The sequence below is a fragment of the Protopterus annectens genome, chromosome 13.part0, assembly GCF_019279795.1.
Source record: "Protopterus annectens isolate FY-2018-M chromosome 13.part0, PAN1.0, whole genome shotgun sequence".
NCBI classification, from domain to species: domain Eukaryota; kingdom Metazoa; phylum Chordata; order Ceratodontiformes; family Protopteridae; genus Protopterus; species Protopterus annectens.
Window position 1 is genome coordinate 808,319,390 of NC_056747.1, and position 16,474 is coordinate 808,335,863.

The window sequence follows — 16,474 nt, forward strand, 5'->3', positions numbered from 1 at the left end:
CCATGGGGCCAACAGTGACACACTGCGCAAGAGGGGGTACCAGTGTTCGCGTGGCCAGTCTGATGCAATCAAAATTTTCCTTGGTTTGTCTCGTTTGATCTTTAGTAGTACTTTGGTGAGCAGAGGTAGAGGATGAAAGGCATAAACTGATAGGTTTTTCCAGCTGAAGGACAGAGCATCTACTTTCCAAGCTTGTCTGTGGGGAGTCCTTGTGCAAAATGTGTCCAATTGATAGTTCTGGGATGAGGCAAACAGGTCTATATCTGGGCTCCCCCATTTGATTGTTAACATGTTGAAAATCCTTGGTTCCAGTTTCCATTTGTGTGGGTCCATGAGATTTCTGCTTAGTTAGTCTGCCAGTGTGTTTAGTTTTCCTGGCAGGAACTGAGCTTGTAGATGCACTTGGTAGCTCACGGCTGTGTTTCACAATGCCATGGCTAGTCTGCAGAGGGGGTAAGAATGTGTAGCCCCCCCTGCTTATTTATGTGCCATATAACAGTGGTGTTGTCCGTCTTTACCATTAATTGTCCTGAAAGAATGTGGTCCTTGAAGGCTGTCAGAGCATTCTGTACAGCTAACATTTCTTTTTGATTGATATGCAGGTGCATTTGACTTGTGTTCCATTTGCCCTGAATGCACTTCCCTGCCAGGTGTGCCCTCCATGCATAGTCTGATGCATCTGTTAGGGTTTGGGCAGCAGGGGGTAGTGTGAATGGTAGTCCCTTGTTTTGGTGGCAGGCCTCCACCCACCAAAGGAACTCTAGGCGTAGGCAATATATGATAGGAATCATTGCTTCTAGATCCTTAGAATGTGAGAATGTTGACACCATAGGCTTTTTAGATAACATTGTAGTTTCTTCATATGCAGACTTGCATATGGAATTAGAAGAATGCAGGAGGCCATGAACCCTAATGTTTGTAGTATTTGCCTTGCAGATAGCAGGGTTTTTTGTGGCCACTTGTTGGAAGTAGGATGTCAAATTAATTTGTTTCTCTGGCGTGAGGAAAGCCATCTGGGAAGTTGTATTCAAGCTTGATCCCAGAAATATAATTTGTTGACAGGGTACCAGGTGTGATTTCTTTTTGTTTATGGTGTACCCCAGACAAGTTAGCACCCTTTGTACAAAGGCCAGATGATTCAAAAGTATGTCCTGGCTTTCTGCCTGAATTAAACAATCGTTGAGGTATGGGTATATTTGAAAAATAATTTGCCTGCAAAATGCAATGACTGGAACTAGGCACTTTGTGAATACCCTGGGCGCAGTAGATAAGCCAAAGGGCAGTGCAGAGAACTGATAGTGCGTGTAAGCCTGCTCTGAAGCGTAGGTATCTTCTGCAAGATTCCCTGACTGGAATGTGCAGGTATGCTTCCTTTAAATCTAGTGTTGTCAACCAGGCGTCTTTGCCTAGCATAGGGAGCAACTGGTGAAGAGTCAGCATTTTGAATTTTGGAATCACCAAAAAGGTGTTTAGAGTAGACAGGTCCAGGATAGGACTCCATGAATTGTCCTTTCGGGGTACCAGGAAAAGTCTCTAGTAGAAACCTTGTCCCTTTTCCTCTTCTGGTGCCAACTGAATAGCCCCCATGCTTAAGAGAGAAAGTACTTGCTTTTGGGCCTCTGCCCACTGATTTGGGGGCAGATCTGGCCACCCACTTGGTGTTGGTAACGTGTGGAAATGAAATCTGTATCCCTGGGACACTATATTTAAAACCCATTTGTCCTGGGTAATGAGTTCTCAGTTCTTTGCATGAAAAGCAATCTTTCCCCCCAAAGGGGCAGTCAGTTGAGAAGTGCTTGGAAGTTTTAAAAAGTCATTGAGACAGTTTACCATAGCGGGGAGTTTTATTACTCCCAGATTTGGAAGTGGATGCCCCCCACTGCTTAGTCCTGTGCGTACCTTGGGACTGAAGCCTGGGAACTCTGCTGGATCTGGGTTTGGACTGAGAAGGTCTGGAAGAGGCAGGAATGGACCAATTCTTGGAAGGCCAATGCCTACTAAACCTTGGAGGTTGTACTTGTAAAAAATCAGTTTGCATAGATTTAGCTTTTTCCTCCATCTTTTTAAGAACTTCTTCTGCCTTGTTGCCAAAGAGGCGGTCCTGGTTTAAGGGAGCATCCAGTAATTTCACTTCAACGTGATCTGGCAAGGATTGCTCCTTAAGCCAAGCGTGTCTTCTAAGTACAGGCCCAGGTACAGCAACCCTGCAAGATGCCTCTAGAGAATCAAAACTACACTGCAAAGTATGCTTTCCAACTTGTACAGCTGAATGCAGTAAATCCTGTAAATCCTTATTTTCAGCACAATCAGGAATCAACATAATTTTCTGCTTAAGCAATCCAATAATATGCTGCTACTTTAACATATGAAACTGGCAGTTTAAGGCCCTAATGGCCAAAGTTGCAGAAGTGTATACCTTCTTACCCCATCTATCTATCCAGCACCCTGGAGTTTCTATCAGAGGGGGTAGGATTTTTGGCAGTAGTAGCTTTAATGCCCTTGGGTCCCTGTGAAATGGTCTCAGGATCCGCAGTAGGATTTTTATAAAGGAACTTGTGAGAGTCAGGTACCCTGTAATATCTATCAGGTTTTCTGGGAACAGGAGGTAAAGAGTCAGGAGCCAAGCTAGATTCCGAAAAGGCATCAACAACAAGGTTTAGTGCAGGAGGTATGGCTAAAGGCCTGTGCTGGGGCATGAGTAAGAAATCCCCTAAGCCTCTTTTTAGAATCAGAAAAATCCTGACTTTCCCAATGAAAATGCTCCATGAGAGTATGCAAGGTTTCACCAAAAGAGAAATCCTCTGGGGTGGAAGCAGAGGGAATCGAGTCCTCAGCATCAGATTCCTCAGAGGTAGATAAGGTTAAATCCTGGCCATCAGAGGAAACAGAAAATTCAGAATCCTGGTCAGTATCATAAGCAAACTCAGTCCTAGGTCTCTCAGAGGGGAAAGGCTGGCTTCCCCTGATTAAAGCAATAAGGTCTTCAGCCATTCTTATCATTTGCTTTTTAGGCATAGAGGCCTGACCATGCGGTCTGGGCGTCAGTTTTCTATGCATGGTTCGAATTTTAGGCCTTGAAGAAGAAGATGGCATTGGTTTAATATGCAAGTCAGTAGGCCTGGATACACCCTCAGAAGCCAGTGCCTGCACAGCAGCTCCGGACCCATCCAAGGTAGAGGCATCCATAGGTTCCATAGTTGAAGCATCTCGCAGCATACCGGATTCTGAATGGGTCTCAGTAGAGGCCTGCGAATCTGAAGTAGCGGGTATCAGGGGCTGCAAAAGCACCTCACTGAGTACCGGCAAACTGGCTTAGGAGAAGCGTCGTCAGCAGCTTTGGACCTCGGCGGCCTGTCTCTGTCTTTATCTTTGCGTTTTTTTTGGAATGTCTGTAGTTGGATGGCTTATCAGACATATCAGGATAATTGAACCGAGCACCAAAATATTTAGAGGCGAAAATATACCGACTGATAGTTCGTGGTTTAAATAAGGCACAAAACCGACAGTGAGGTATGTTGTGGTCAGGGCCTAAGCAAGGAATACAGTACGAATGAAAATATTTATGAAGTATTTGCTTACCACAAGTAATGTCATTACTTACTTTTACTGACAACGGTTTAGAGCAAGAAAAAGTTTCCCCAATGGGGTACTTAGCTTTTAGTTGAAGACTTCAGTTCTGAAACTCAAAAATGAAAATTTGAGGAGTTGGCTGACCGGCACTTGCGAACTGCTTCTGCTTCAGGCACCGCACAGCAAGAAAGACTGATGTAATGGCATCGGCTGCATGTTTTATACCCCTGATGACCTGACGTCACGGAAGAAGGGACAGCAACCGACGCAGGACCCAAGACTTTGTTAATCAGGCCGACTGAGGGCTACTACAAGCAGATAACCCAAATGTGATGACTGCAATAGTGAAACACAAAGAACATCCCACCCTGCAAGGCTACAATGTCTTCCACACTTTTAGACCACAAAATGAACATGTGAAAACCAAAGGAGACTGTGTTTCAATCTATATTAGAGATAAATTTACCTCATTTCTCGTTAGACTGGACAACTCCATGGAGTTACTCCAGGTCCAGGATACGCATTCAAGTTCTAGCCAGGGTTTACTATTGCACTGAAGTGCCTGTGCTCGACCGGCATGTGGTCAAAAGGCACTTTTCCAATGGGCAGAATGCCGAACCAGAAACATCGACTACATTACAGTGAATGGGTAGTGTAGGTCGATTATCTGAGTTTGGCATTGTGAACGGAGATCACGGTTCAGTGAGGAACAGGGAATTAATCCATTTCCTCACTGTAGTGCGATCTCGGAGTTGGTATATATAATCTACAGGGGGCCTTGCCGCCCCCCCCCCCGAAAAATAGTATAATACACGTACTGTTGACTGTGGAATGTCCCGGTATGTTAAGCTGCATAGCATGGGTGACTGACATCACCTCCTGCTATGTTGAATACATCAAACTACGGGTGTCAATGTATTCAGTTTCAACTTGACTGCCTTTTTGATGATACGGATTAGTTATTTCGGGCTGACATTGTGACCAGTCAACCGATGCAGTTTCGTCAATTCAGTAGTAAACCCCTAGCCAGTTACAGATCCCCCTCCATCGATCATGACACCCACAAAGCCTACTTAACCACACTGAAGATGACCCAAATTTTACTGAACACACTGGTTATGGAGAATTTCAATTATCCCACCATCAACTGGGAAACCTACTCTAGCCCAAACTTGCTAGCACAAAAGTTTCACTTTGTGAATTCAAATGCACTGGCGGAAATTGTCCATATCCCGACCAAAGAAAGAAATATTCTAGATCTGGTCCTCACCAACATGTCAAAACAGGTGCACTGCTGCAACTATTGGACCATCATTAGTTAAATCTGACCACAAATCAGTCATCTTTCAACTGACACTAACACCAGAACTCACAAAGGGTGAAATCAGATTAAAAAAACTTCACCAAGGCAAACTATATCCTCCTAGATGAAGGTATAAATGCATCCCAAGCCCCACCCCAAGCTGAAAGTGGTAACTATGCATATGCAGAAGCTTACACTAAAGCCCTGTACAATCACTTGCGTAAGTGTATAAACACGGCTGTACCAGATAGAATCAAAACCAGAGCCCAAAGTAAAATCAAGCTGCCATGCCATGGTGGACTTCCAGCATCAACAAACTCTACAATAAATGCAAAAAGTTGCTGTCCAAGAAAACAAAGACAAGGACCCAGCAATGGAAAAGCACCTTACTCAGCCTTAATAGGCAAATAATACAACTTGCTAAGTTCTCCTAGAGCTCCATTGACAGAAGCCTAGCAAATACTGCCAAGGATAACCATAAGGCCTTTTACAGCTATGTACATAACCTAAAGGTAGATTTTACTCATTTACTCCCTCCTAATTTATAACAAACCCTCCCCCCAAACTCCCCCCAGCTCAAAGCCCTATCCAAGGCAAAGAACACGGCTCTATGGGACCAGATGACATCCTAGGCTGTCTTCTAAACAGGCTAAAACATGAACTAGCATCACCACTAAGTACTGTTTTGAATCATAACTTAACCACAGACTTTGTTCCTGTGGAATGGAGAACAGCTACAGTTATTCCCCTCCACAAAGGTAACCTAGCAACAAGCCCAGGGAATTACAGACCCATAAGCCTGACCAGCCTCATCTGTAAGGCCATGGAATATATCACTATGGACCTTATAAATAAAGAGATAAGCGACCTATTAAACCCTGGATCCTACCCAATACAGCTTTGTGAAGGGCAGAGCCTGCCTGTTAAATCTGGTGGATTTCTTTGAAAGTGTGACCAAGGCCACTGATGAGGGCAAATCTGTGCACAGCATACCTCGACTTGGCAAAGGATTCTTGACAATATCCTACATTCAGGCATTATAGATAAACTTAACAAACTGAATGTAAACCCCTTAGTTGTAAGATGGGTTGCCAACTGGCTCACAAACCAGACACACTATAAAAGTGGGTGATTCCACATCAACTAGCAGACCTGTTACCAACAGGGTGCCACAGGGGTCAGTGCTGGGCCCCCTACTGTTTGGTGTATACTTCTCAGAAGTTCAGGTCAAAACAAAAGGGCTGTGGCTGACCAAGTTTGCAGACGACTGCAAACTAGGTGCCATCACTGAATCCCCAAATGTTGTCAGTATACTCCAGGATGGTCTTACACAGACCAACGACTGATGTATTAGTCACAGTCTCAAAGTGAATGCAAAGAAATGAATCATCATTCCCTTCGGCACAAATAATGTCCCTTCACACCATCAAATCAATAACAATACCTTAAGTACCCATGTAGTGGTAAGGGACCTGGGAACCACAGGTTGACCGCTAGCAAATAAGATCAAGGGCATCCAGCATGTGCCTTACATGGACCGACTACAATCCTTGTCACTATACTCCATATTGTATAGACGTCTTAGGAGGGACTTGTGCCTGGAATACAGAGCAACCCAAAACCCAAACCCAAACCCAATGAATTTCCTTCATATCATTAAATCAAATGGGTCTAGGGTTACCCATTCCAGGGACTTAAATAGGACATGCTGGCGGGACAGATTTATATCCCAGCGACTGCCATGTCTTTGGAACAGGCTACCAATTCATGTGAAACAGAGCACCTCTATGAAACTGTTCAAGAAGAACCTGGATAAGTGGCTAGGGCACCATAAATTCTTATCGGGGATAGCACCTACAACCCTCCTGGACAGGGGCAGTCATCACTAGATGCAATCTTGAGTACCAACTAGTATCTCTACGGTATTACACTGGGTTGAAATAGCTAGGCTTAAAGTGACCTCCAGGTTAATAGCCTAGTAATCTCCTATGAACCTATGATCCTAAGAGTGCTAGGCCATGGTGTGCCTTATAGCCTTTTGTACTTGTGAGGGTGCCATATGACCTCAGGTTGTACAAGGCACTCAGTGCAGATTCCCATACAAGGTGCTCACACTGTCCTCCTCTCCCCTAGTAATGAGGTAGGCCAGATTTTCCCACCAACAGCTGTAGGAGGCAGGGTTGAATGTGTCACTTATGGTAACAATTTCTGTACTGTTCTCCCCAATACAATAAAGACAATGTCAGTGTAGGAAATGCCTAGTAATCTGACAACCACATAGACACTTTAGCCATGTTACAAGTTTGTAGTTAGACATCTAATGTGGGAACTTTTCAATAACTTGGCAGGGTTAAGATCTGTATATGCAAGCAATAAAAATAAATAAATAAAACAAACAATAAATAAAATAAAAAAATAATAGCTGGTACAGGGATAAAACAAGATTGTATAGCCACAGTGATGTCTCTCATTAAGCTTGCTTTGGATAAATGCACCAAACGTGGGGTCTTTCAAGAAAGTGCCAAACTGACTGGTGGCAATGAAGAACGTAATCATTGGCATAGCAAGAAGTACTGAGGTTTATCCTGTTAGTGGTTAGTTGTAAGTGACTAATTGGGCGAGGGGTCTTCACACAAATTTGAAGCCATGAGACACTGTACACACAACACATCAGATAAAATTGCATTCTTGAGAAATAGGAAATGGAGCATAACAAAAAGCCAGCCTCCTGCAGCACACTCTCTCTACTGGTTGCTAGGTCACTGCCATAGCTTGTGGTTCAATAAAACAATTGTCTACAACAGCTTCATACTGAAAAAAAGAATCCCACGGCACATGAAAATTAATACTGGGGGAACAGTGAACAGCAGCACAGAATACATAAATGGCTTGCGTAAAAAGTGCTTCCAGGCCTAAAAATTAAATTGATACACACTGTATAATACTAGATCTGTAAGAAGTGCCCATCTTTAGTATCAGGATTAAATGCCACATGCATTAGGACTGCTCAGCATCTAGAGCTTTTCAGGTTATTTCCTCCTCCCCCCAAACCTCCACCATGCTGCATGGTCCCAACTTTCCATTTCTTCTTGTCATCTGAACCATAAATTGCACTCTGGTTGGAGAATACACGTAACCCATAGAAGAGAAGTAGCTGAAAGAAAGATGTATATATGTATGAAGGAATATACGGCAACAACCTTTTTCCTTCAGCTGTTCCTCTCCTTGTTAAAGTGCCATGTTGAAGTACTAGGAATTGTGACATGCTAGGAGAAAAACTCACCTGCTACAGACCCAGGCAAGGAGAATGTTCAGGCACATTTCTTATAGGTCAACCACTACTGCATGAACATACCTTTTGCATCTGGTAAGCAATTGTCCAACTTCATTAACAGCTAGGACTGAATCCCCAAATAAATACTTGGGTTGGCCTGGCTAGGAAAGCATTCCTTTTACAGCAGTAACCTCAAAAGAATATCTTGTTGTAAAAAAGATGACCAGTTCACAGTGTTTGGTGCCACTACTAAAAATGGATGAAGTGGCTGCTAAACAAATACTGTCCACTGAAGTAACCCTTTGGTGGGTAGCAGATGTGACGACTGCTCTCAGAGTAAGCTGTGAGTGGCATAAGCAGGGTGTTGTCTCCTTTCCTTTAGGTAGCAAACTTTGATACAGTCTGATGGCTGTCTTGTAAAGGGCGACTTTGGATGCTTGCAAGACTTTTCTATGTAAGGCAAAACAGATGAAAAGTTGATCACTCTTTCTGAACTCCAGTGTCCTACAGATGTAAAACCTTAAGATCTTATAGATAGCCATACTCTGAAGATGGTACTCTCTTGGCTTGTCTTGGCAGTTCAGAATAAAGACTGAGTATACTAATTGATTTAGGTTTGTGTCTGTAGTTACTCTTGGCACAAAGGATGGAGCTGTCCCAAGTAATACCCTGTTTCTGTGGAATTAGCTATGTGGCTTGGCTGACTGTGTCTGCATTTCTAAAAACTCTTCTGGCCGAAGTAATAGCTACCAGAAATTACCATAACTGTGCATATGTGTTATCCATTTTCATTCTTCCTCAATGAATGGGTTCGGATCAAATCCTCAGATCCAACTCTGCCACTCTTTTGCAGTCTAGGATCCAACTCTTGAGCTCCTCTCTTTACCCATAATGCCCCCGATCACTGCTTTACCTCAGACTGAGTTTGCTGCCTCTAAGCTATGTTTGAAAAATGTAACAAACAATAACGCTGATAGAAAAAGATGCAATAGAACAGAGCAGGGGCTCAAACGGGAAAGTACAGTTGTGTACCTACCATAAATGTAGATGTTCCGAGTGTATTCACTGTTGCAGTCATTATACTTGGGTTATCCTGCTGGCAGGCTACCCGCAGTCGGCCCGAGTTCCAAAGTCTAGGTCCGGCGTCGGTTGCTGTCGCCTCTTCCCTGACGTCAGTGCGCCAGGGGTATAAAAGATGCAACCGACACCATTTTCTTCAGTTTTTCTTGCCCCAGATGGCAGGTGCCCCCAAATAGGAAAGGCTAGAAAAGATTATGTCAAAAAACATGCATGTACCAAAATAACAATTCCTTCATCTACAAGCAAATACATCACATAGGTTGTAGAGAGTTGAGAAGTACAAAAAAGGACCCAGCAAAGAGAAATGGGGATGGTGGGTGGGTAACCAGGACTGCAACTGTGAATACACTCGAACATCTACATTTATGGTAGATACACAATTGTACTGTATTCATCGTGTTTCACTGTTGCAGTCATTACACTTGGGTTGAATCCCGTGGCTGGGCCTAAATAAGATTAGGACAGGCTACCAGGCCCTGCAGAACTGCAGTGGCAAAGCTTGCTCTGGATTTAGAGTAGAGAGGTAAGTGGTAGTGCTTAGTGAAAGTGTGCACTGAACTCCAGGTTGCAGCTTCTAAAATGTCTTTGGTTGGTACTCCTCTGAGAAAGGCTGCTGAAGTGGCTGCTGCTCTGGTGGAATGTGGCCTTATGCCCTTAGGCACTGATTTGCCATGTTGTGCAAAGCAGATGCGAATGCAGTATCCTATCCATTTTGAAATTGTCTGCTTTGAGATAGGCTTTACTTGTGATCCTACAGCATAAGCTACAAACAGTTGCTCAGTTTTTCTGAAAGCTTTTGTTTTGTCCAAGTAGAATCGTAGCTGTCTGTGTATATCCAAAGTGTGCAGAAGTCTCTCCCCTTTATTCTGGGGATTTGGATAGAAAGTTGGCAAATGAATGGTTTGGTTAAGAGCCACACTGGAAACCACCTTTGGCATAAATGTTGGGTTTGTCCTTAGAGACCCTGTCCTGATGAAAAATGATGAAAGGTTCCATTGCCATTAATGCCTGTAACTCCGAGACTCTTCTTGCTGAAGTTATTGCTAGGAGCAGAACAGTTTTCCATGATATGAATTTTATATCAGCTGTGTTGGCTGGCTCAAAAGGAGGCAGTGTGAGCTTTTCGAATACAAAATTGAGGTCCCAAGTAGGTATTGGTGCTCTCCTTGGGGGTCTTATGTTTCTTGCCCCTCTGAGGTACTGCCTTAGCAGTAGATGTGAAAAAATAGGAGGTTCCGTATTGTAATGAGCTGAAATGGCAGAGGCATGGATTTTAATAGATGAAAAGGATAGGCCTTTGTCCAGCATCTCAGTTAGGTATTGTAAAATCTGAGGTATATTTGGAACAACTGGTTCGAGTCCTTGTGCCTGGTTCCAAGCACAGAATATCTTCCATTTTTCTGCATAAGATTTCCTAGTGCTGGGCCTCCTGGCTTCTAAAATGACATCCATAACCGCTTTAGAGAGAGGTGTGGTCTGAGTGGCTATATTATCTGCCATGCAGCCAAACTTAAGGTTCTGAGTTGACTGTGTAGAATCTGATTGTTTTGTTGAGTCAGAAGATGAGGAATTTGAGGTAAAGGCCAGGCTGGGCCTCGAGACAAGCTCTTTAGGATTGGGTACCAGTGCTGGCGTGGCCAGTCTGGGGCAATCAGGATCATTTTTGGCTTCTCTTGCTGACTTTTAGGAGTACCTTGGGAAGAAGAGGCAGTGGAGGGAAGGCATAAACTGTCAGGGTTTTCCAGCTGAATGAAAGATCATCCACTTTCCATGCTTGTGAGTGATAAGTTCTTGTGCAGAATTTCTGTAGTTGGCAGTTGTGAGGGGAGACAAAAAGATCTATGTCCGGGTGTCCCCATTTCCTTGTTATCATGCTGAAGACCTGTGGATTTAGTTTCCATTAGTGCGGATCCATGAGATTTCTGCTTAGTTCGTCTGCCAGTGTATTTTTCTTTCCTGGCAGGAATTGTGCCTGCAGATGCACTTGATAGGTCAGTGCTGTGCTCCACAAAGTCATGGTTTGCCTGCAGAGGGGGTAGGAATGTGTGCCCCCTTGCTTATTTATGTACCACATAACTGTAGTGTTGTCCTAACTGTAGTGTTGTCCGTCTTTAGTAATAGTTGTCCTGGATGTAGCAGATCCTTGAAGGCTGTCAGGGCATTCTGTACAGCTAGCATCTCTTTTTGATTGATGTGAAGATGCATTTGTTCCTTGGGCCACGTGCCCTGAATACATTTTCCTGCCATATGTGCCCCCCAGGCATAATCCGATGCATCTGTTGTTACTGTCTGCCTGGCTGTGGGTAAGGTGAAGGGCTGTCCCTTGTTGTGTTGACAGGCCCTGGACCACCATCAAAACTCCTGTTGTAGACAGGGAATTATAGTTACTATTGTCTCCAGGCTGTGCAATGCTGAGTCCAAACACTTTTTAGATACCATTGTAGTTTCCTCATATGCAGTCTTGCATATGGAATTAGTAGTATGCAGGAAGCCATGAAGCCCAGGGCCTGCAGAATTTTTCCTGCAGGGAGCTGGGTCTTTGTTGCCATCATATGAAAGTAATGAGTCAGTTTCCTTTGCTTGTCTGGCGTGCGATAAGCCATCTGGGCAGTTGTATTTAAGCTTGCACCCAGGAATATTATCTCTTGAGAGGGCACTAGTTTTGATTTCTTTTCGTTTACTGTGTACCCTAGGCAAATGAATCATCTTTTTACACTCGCCAGATGCTTCAGTAGAATGTCCTTGCTCTCTGCTTGAATAAGGCAGTCGTCCAAGTAGGGATATATCTGTAATTCTCTTTGTCTGCAAAATGCAATTACTGGTGCCAGGCATTTTGTGAAGACCCTGGGCGCAGTAGATAAGCCAAAGGGCAGTGCAGAGAATTGGTAATGCATTGAGCCAGCTATGAATCTGAGGTATCTTCTGCAAGATTGTCTGATTGGGACATGCAGTTATGCCTCCTTGAGGTCCAAAGTAACTAGCCAAGCCTTCTTGCCCAGCATGGGTGGAAGTTGCTGGAGTGTTAATATTTTGAATTTTGGAACAACCAGGAAAGTATTTAGGATTGACAAGTCCAGTATTGGTCTCCAAGCTTTGTCCTTTCTGGGAACTAGGAAGAGTCGAGTAAAATCCTTGTCCCTGTTCTTGCTGTGGTACTCTTTGAATAGCTCCCATGTCCATGAGAGCAGCAATTTCCTTTTGTGCCTCTGCCCACTGGTTTTGTGGCAGGTCCGGCATACCTTTTGAATTTGGAAGAGTGTGAAAGTGGAACCTGTAACCCTGAGAAACTAAATTCAGTACCCATTTGTCCTGGGTGATTATGTGCCAATTTTGTGCGAAAAGTGCTAGCTTCCCCCCTAGGGGTGCTGCCAAAAGGTAAGTGCTTGGCCTTTGTAGTGGAAAGTCATTGGGATTGTTTTCTATAAGGTTGTGATTTGTCTTCTCCTCCTTTGGGGGCAGAAGCACCCCATTGTTTAGGTCTGTAGGAGCCTTGGGGCTGAGATCTGCCTCTTGGGCGTCTGTATCTGCCTCTTTTTGGCCTGTCTGACACCTGAAAGGACCAATTTTTAGAAGGCCAGTTTCTACTAAACCTAGGTGGTTGAACCTGTAAGAAATCCTTTACTGTCTGCATAGATTTTGCTTTATCCTCCATTTTCTTTAACATCTCTTCTGCCTTAACACCAAACAAAGTATCATGCTGTAATGCAGCATCCAATAATTTTACTTTAACATGTACAGGTAAACTTTGTTCTTTCAACCAAGCATGCCTTCGAATGACAGAGCCTGTAACTGCGGCTCTGCAAGAAGCCTCTAATGAATCAAAACCACATTGCAGAGTATGCTTTCCCACTTGTTCAGCTGCATGCAATAATTCCTGCATTTCCTTATTGTCAGGATTCTCTGAATTTGTAAGCATTTTCTGTTTTAACAAAGACATAAGGTACTGTTGATATTTAGCATGTGAAACTGGCAGTTTAAAGCCCTTACAGCTAAAGTAGCAGAGGTGTAAACTTTTTTCCCCCATCTATCCAGAGCTCTAGAATCCCTATCAGAGGGAAAAGGGTTTTTAACGGTGGAAGCCTTAACCCCTTTGGGACCCTGAGAAATTGTTTCAGGGTCAGCAGCAGGGTTTTTATAAAGAAATTTATGAGAGTCAGGGACCCTGTAATGCCTGTCTGGCTTGACTGGTGCAGGGGGTAAAGAATCAGGAGACAGACTGGATTCAGAAAAAAACATCATCAACTATATCAAGCACAGGGGGGATAGCCAAGGGCCTGTGTTGAGGCAGTAAAAGAAAATCTCTGAGCCTGTTCTTGGATTCTGAATAATCCTGGCTCTCCAAGTGGAAATGTTCCCTCATGGTGTGCAGAGTTTCCCCAAAAGAGTAATCCTCAGATGGAGAGGCTGAAGGTATAGATTCTTCAGCATCAGAGTCCTCATAGGGAGGAAGAGAATAGCCCTGATCTGACGAAGAACTAGAGGAAATAGAAACCTGGTCAGAGGAATCAGTCAGTGTCTTGCCTAGGCCTTTTATCAGGAGGGGGATGGGAACCCCTGATCAAAGTAATTAAGTCTTCGGCCATTTTAAGCATCTGTTTCTTTGGCATGATTGACTGTCCAGGAGAATGCTGTACTTGTTTCTTTGTCTTTAGTGGTGTCTGACTGTACTTTGGTTGCTGTAGAGGATTTAATAGTTAGCTGTGAAGATCTGAAAACACCCTCAGAAGCCGATGCCTGCTCAGCGGCTCCGGACCCATCTGAGGGAATATTTTCCATAGGCCCAATACCTTGAGTATCCAGAGGACTAGTTGTCTCCACGTGGGAGTCGGATACGGCCTGTGGCTCTGAGGTAGCAGGTGTCAGGGGCTGCAAAAGCGCCTCACTGAGAACCGGCGACTGGCCTAGAAGAGGCTTCGTCTTCGGTTTTGGACCTCGGATGCCTGTCCTTTTCCTTGTCTTTGCGTTTTTTATGAATTCCGGTCGTCTGTTGTTCCGACAGCATTATATAGTTACACCTTTGGCCAAAGTAATGTAATGCAAAATCAAACCGACGTTTAATAGTGCGTTTGTTGAATCTAGCACAAAACCGACAACTACTAACGTCATGGTCAGGGCCTAGGCAAGGAATACAGTAAGAGTGAAAGTCCTTATGAGTTATTTGCTTCCCACAAGAAATACAATTGTTAACTTTTACTGAAATCGGTCTGGAGCAAGAAAAAGTTTCCCCAACGGGGTACTTAGCTTTATTGAAGACTTCGGTTCTGAAACTCTATTTCGAATATCTCAGGAGTCAGCCGACCGGCACTTGCGAGCTGCTTCTGCTTCGGGCACTGCGCGGCAAGAAAGACTGAAGAAAATGATGTCTGTTGCATCTTTTATACCCCTGGCGCACTGACGTCAGGGAAGAGGTGACAGCAACAGACGCCAGACCTAGACTTTGGAACTCAGGCCGACTGCGGGTAGCCTGCCAGCAAGATAACCCAAGTGTAATGACTGCAACAGTGAAACACGATGAACATCAATGGTAGCTGACCTTCATCAGGTCATTCCCACAGACAAGGAAAGGGGAATGTGGGAGGGAAGTTGAAGAATGAAAATGGACAACACGGATGCATAGTTATAGTAAATAGATAACTTAAATATCCGCTGTTGTCATTTTCATTTGTTCATCAATAAATGGCACAGAGTCCCCAGCTACAGTAACCTTGGGTGGTCCTCATGGAAGGATGTTCAGGAGTACTGCAGAGCCAAATGCAGATCTATTCCTGGAGATGATATCCAATTTGTAATGAGCCACAAAGGTAAGAGCTTTAGACCAAGTGTCAGCTGCACAAATATCATCCATGGAAGCTCTGGACTAAAAAGCATATGATGTAGCCATTGACCTAGTTGAATGAGCTTTTAGTTGTCTTGGCAAGGTCAAACCATTTAAAGAGTACACATGAGAAATACAATAATTTATCCATTTGGTTATTGCAGTTTTTGAGACAACCCTACCCAACTTGTTTTTGGCAAAGGAAACAAATGATCAGTCTTCCGAATTTTCTTTGTTCTGTGAAGATAGAAACAAAGTTGTCTATGTACATGTGAAGAACAGAGCATGTATTCTTCTTTATTCTCAAATTTAGGGACAAAAACTGGCAAACTGATGACTTTACTAATGTCTGCTTCTGATGCAACTTTGGGTAAGAACGACAGATATGTATGCAAGGCAACTCTGTCCTTATGGAAGATCAAACAAGGCAATTTTGAAGAGACTGCTTGTAGTTTACAGACTTGCCTTGCCAAAGTTATGGCTACAAGAAAAACTGTTTTCCAAGCAAAAACTAGAGGTCCACTTTTGTGGAGGGTTCGAAGGGTGACTGTAGCAGACTCTGTAAAATTAAAGTACAATCCCACAGTGATATAGGGTCTTTAATAGGTCGCCTAAGTAAAAAGGTATCCTTAAAAAATGCTTTACACAGCTTAGATGATGCCAAAGGGAAAGCATCATCTTTGAAGTGAAAATTCAGAATGGCAGCCAGTTGAACTTTAATAGTAGATAAACTGGCCCCACCTTGAAAAAGAAATAAAAACAACAGGGATTGGAGCAGATAAAGGATCCAAATCTGTATGCCAAACTCATAATGAAAATCTCTTCCATTTACTTTTATAAATCATTCATGCAGAGAGTTTCGGAGATGAAAACAAAATTCCTCGAACAGCAGGGAAAGCCTAGAATGTCTAGCCATCATTGGAATTGGAGAAAATATGCAATCAATTTGAGGCCTGATATGTCTGGATGACTCAAGCCTGACGGGTGTGAGAGGACAGCTTCACTGGAGTCCAGTGTCCATTAAGGACATATTAAATTAGACAATAGGAAGGGAAATCAAATCTGCAGAGTGCAAAAAGGGGCAATGAGGTTTACTTTGTTCTACAACCTGAAAGCTTTCTGAAGAAACCTGGGAATTAGGGGTAGGGGAGGATAAGCATAAAAAAAAAAACGGAGGGCCAAACATGGACTAGAGCAGCTTTCTGCATCTGTCCCTGAGGGAGGGATTACGGCAAAGAACCTGCTGCACTTAAGGAGAGAACCAAATAGGTCACAGCATGGTTGACCCCACTGGTTGAAGATAATGTTGGTCATTGACTGACTGAGAAACCACTTGTGAAGCATCAGAATATTTCTGCTGAGCCTGTCCGCAAGTACATTTGATTTCCACAGCATGTACATCGCTATAAGAAAGTGGTTAAATGAGATTGCC

The 16,474-nt window shown here is 43.6% G+C and overlaps 1 protein-coding gene across 1 annotated transcript in view; it reads right to left on the bottom strand.

Annotated features, from left to right (window-relative positions):
- RNFT1 (ring finger protein, transmembrane 1) overlaps positions 1 to 16,474 on the bottom strand; it is a 1,122,488-nt gene that overhangs the window by 1,032,268 nt on the left and 73,746 nt on the right. The gene's annotated exons all lie outside the window — the stretch shown is intronic.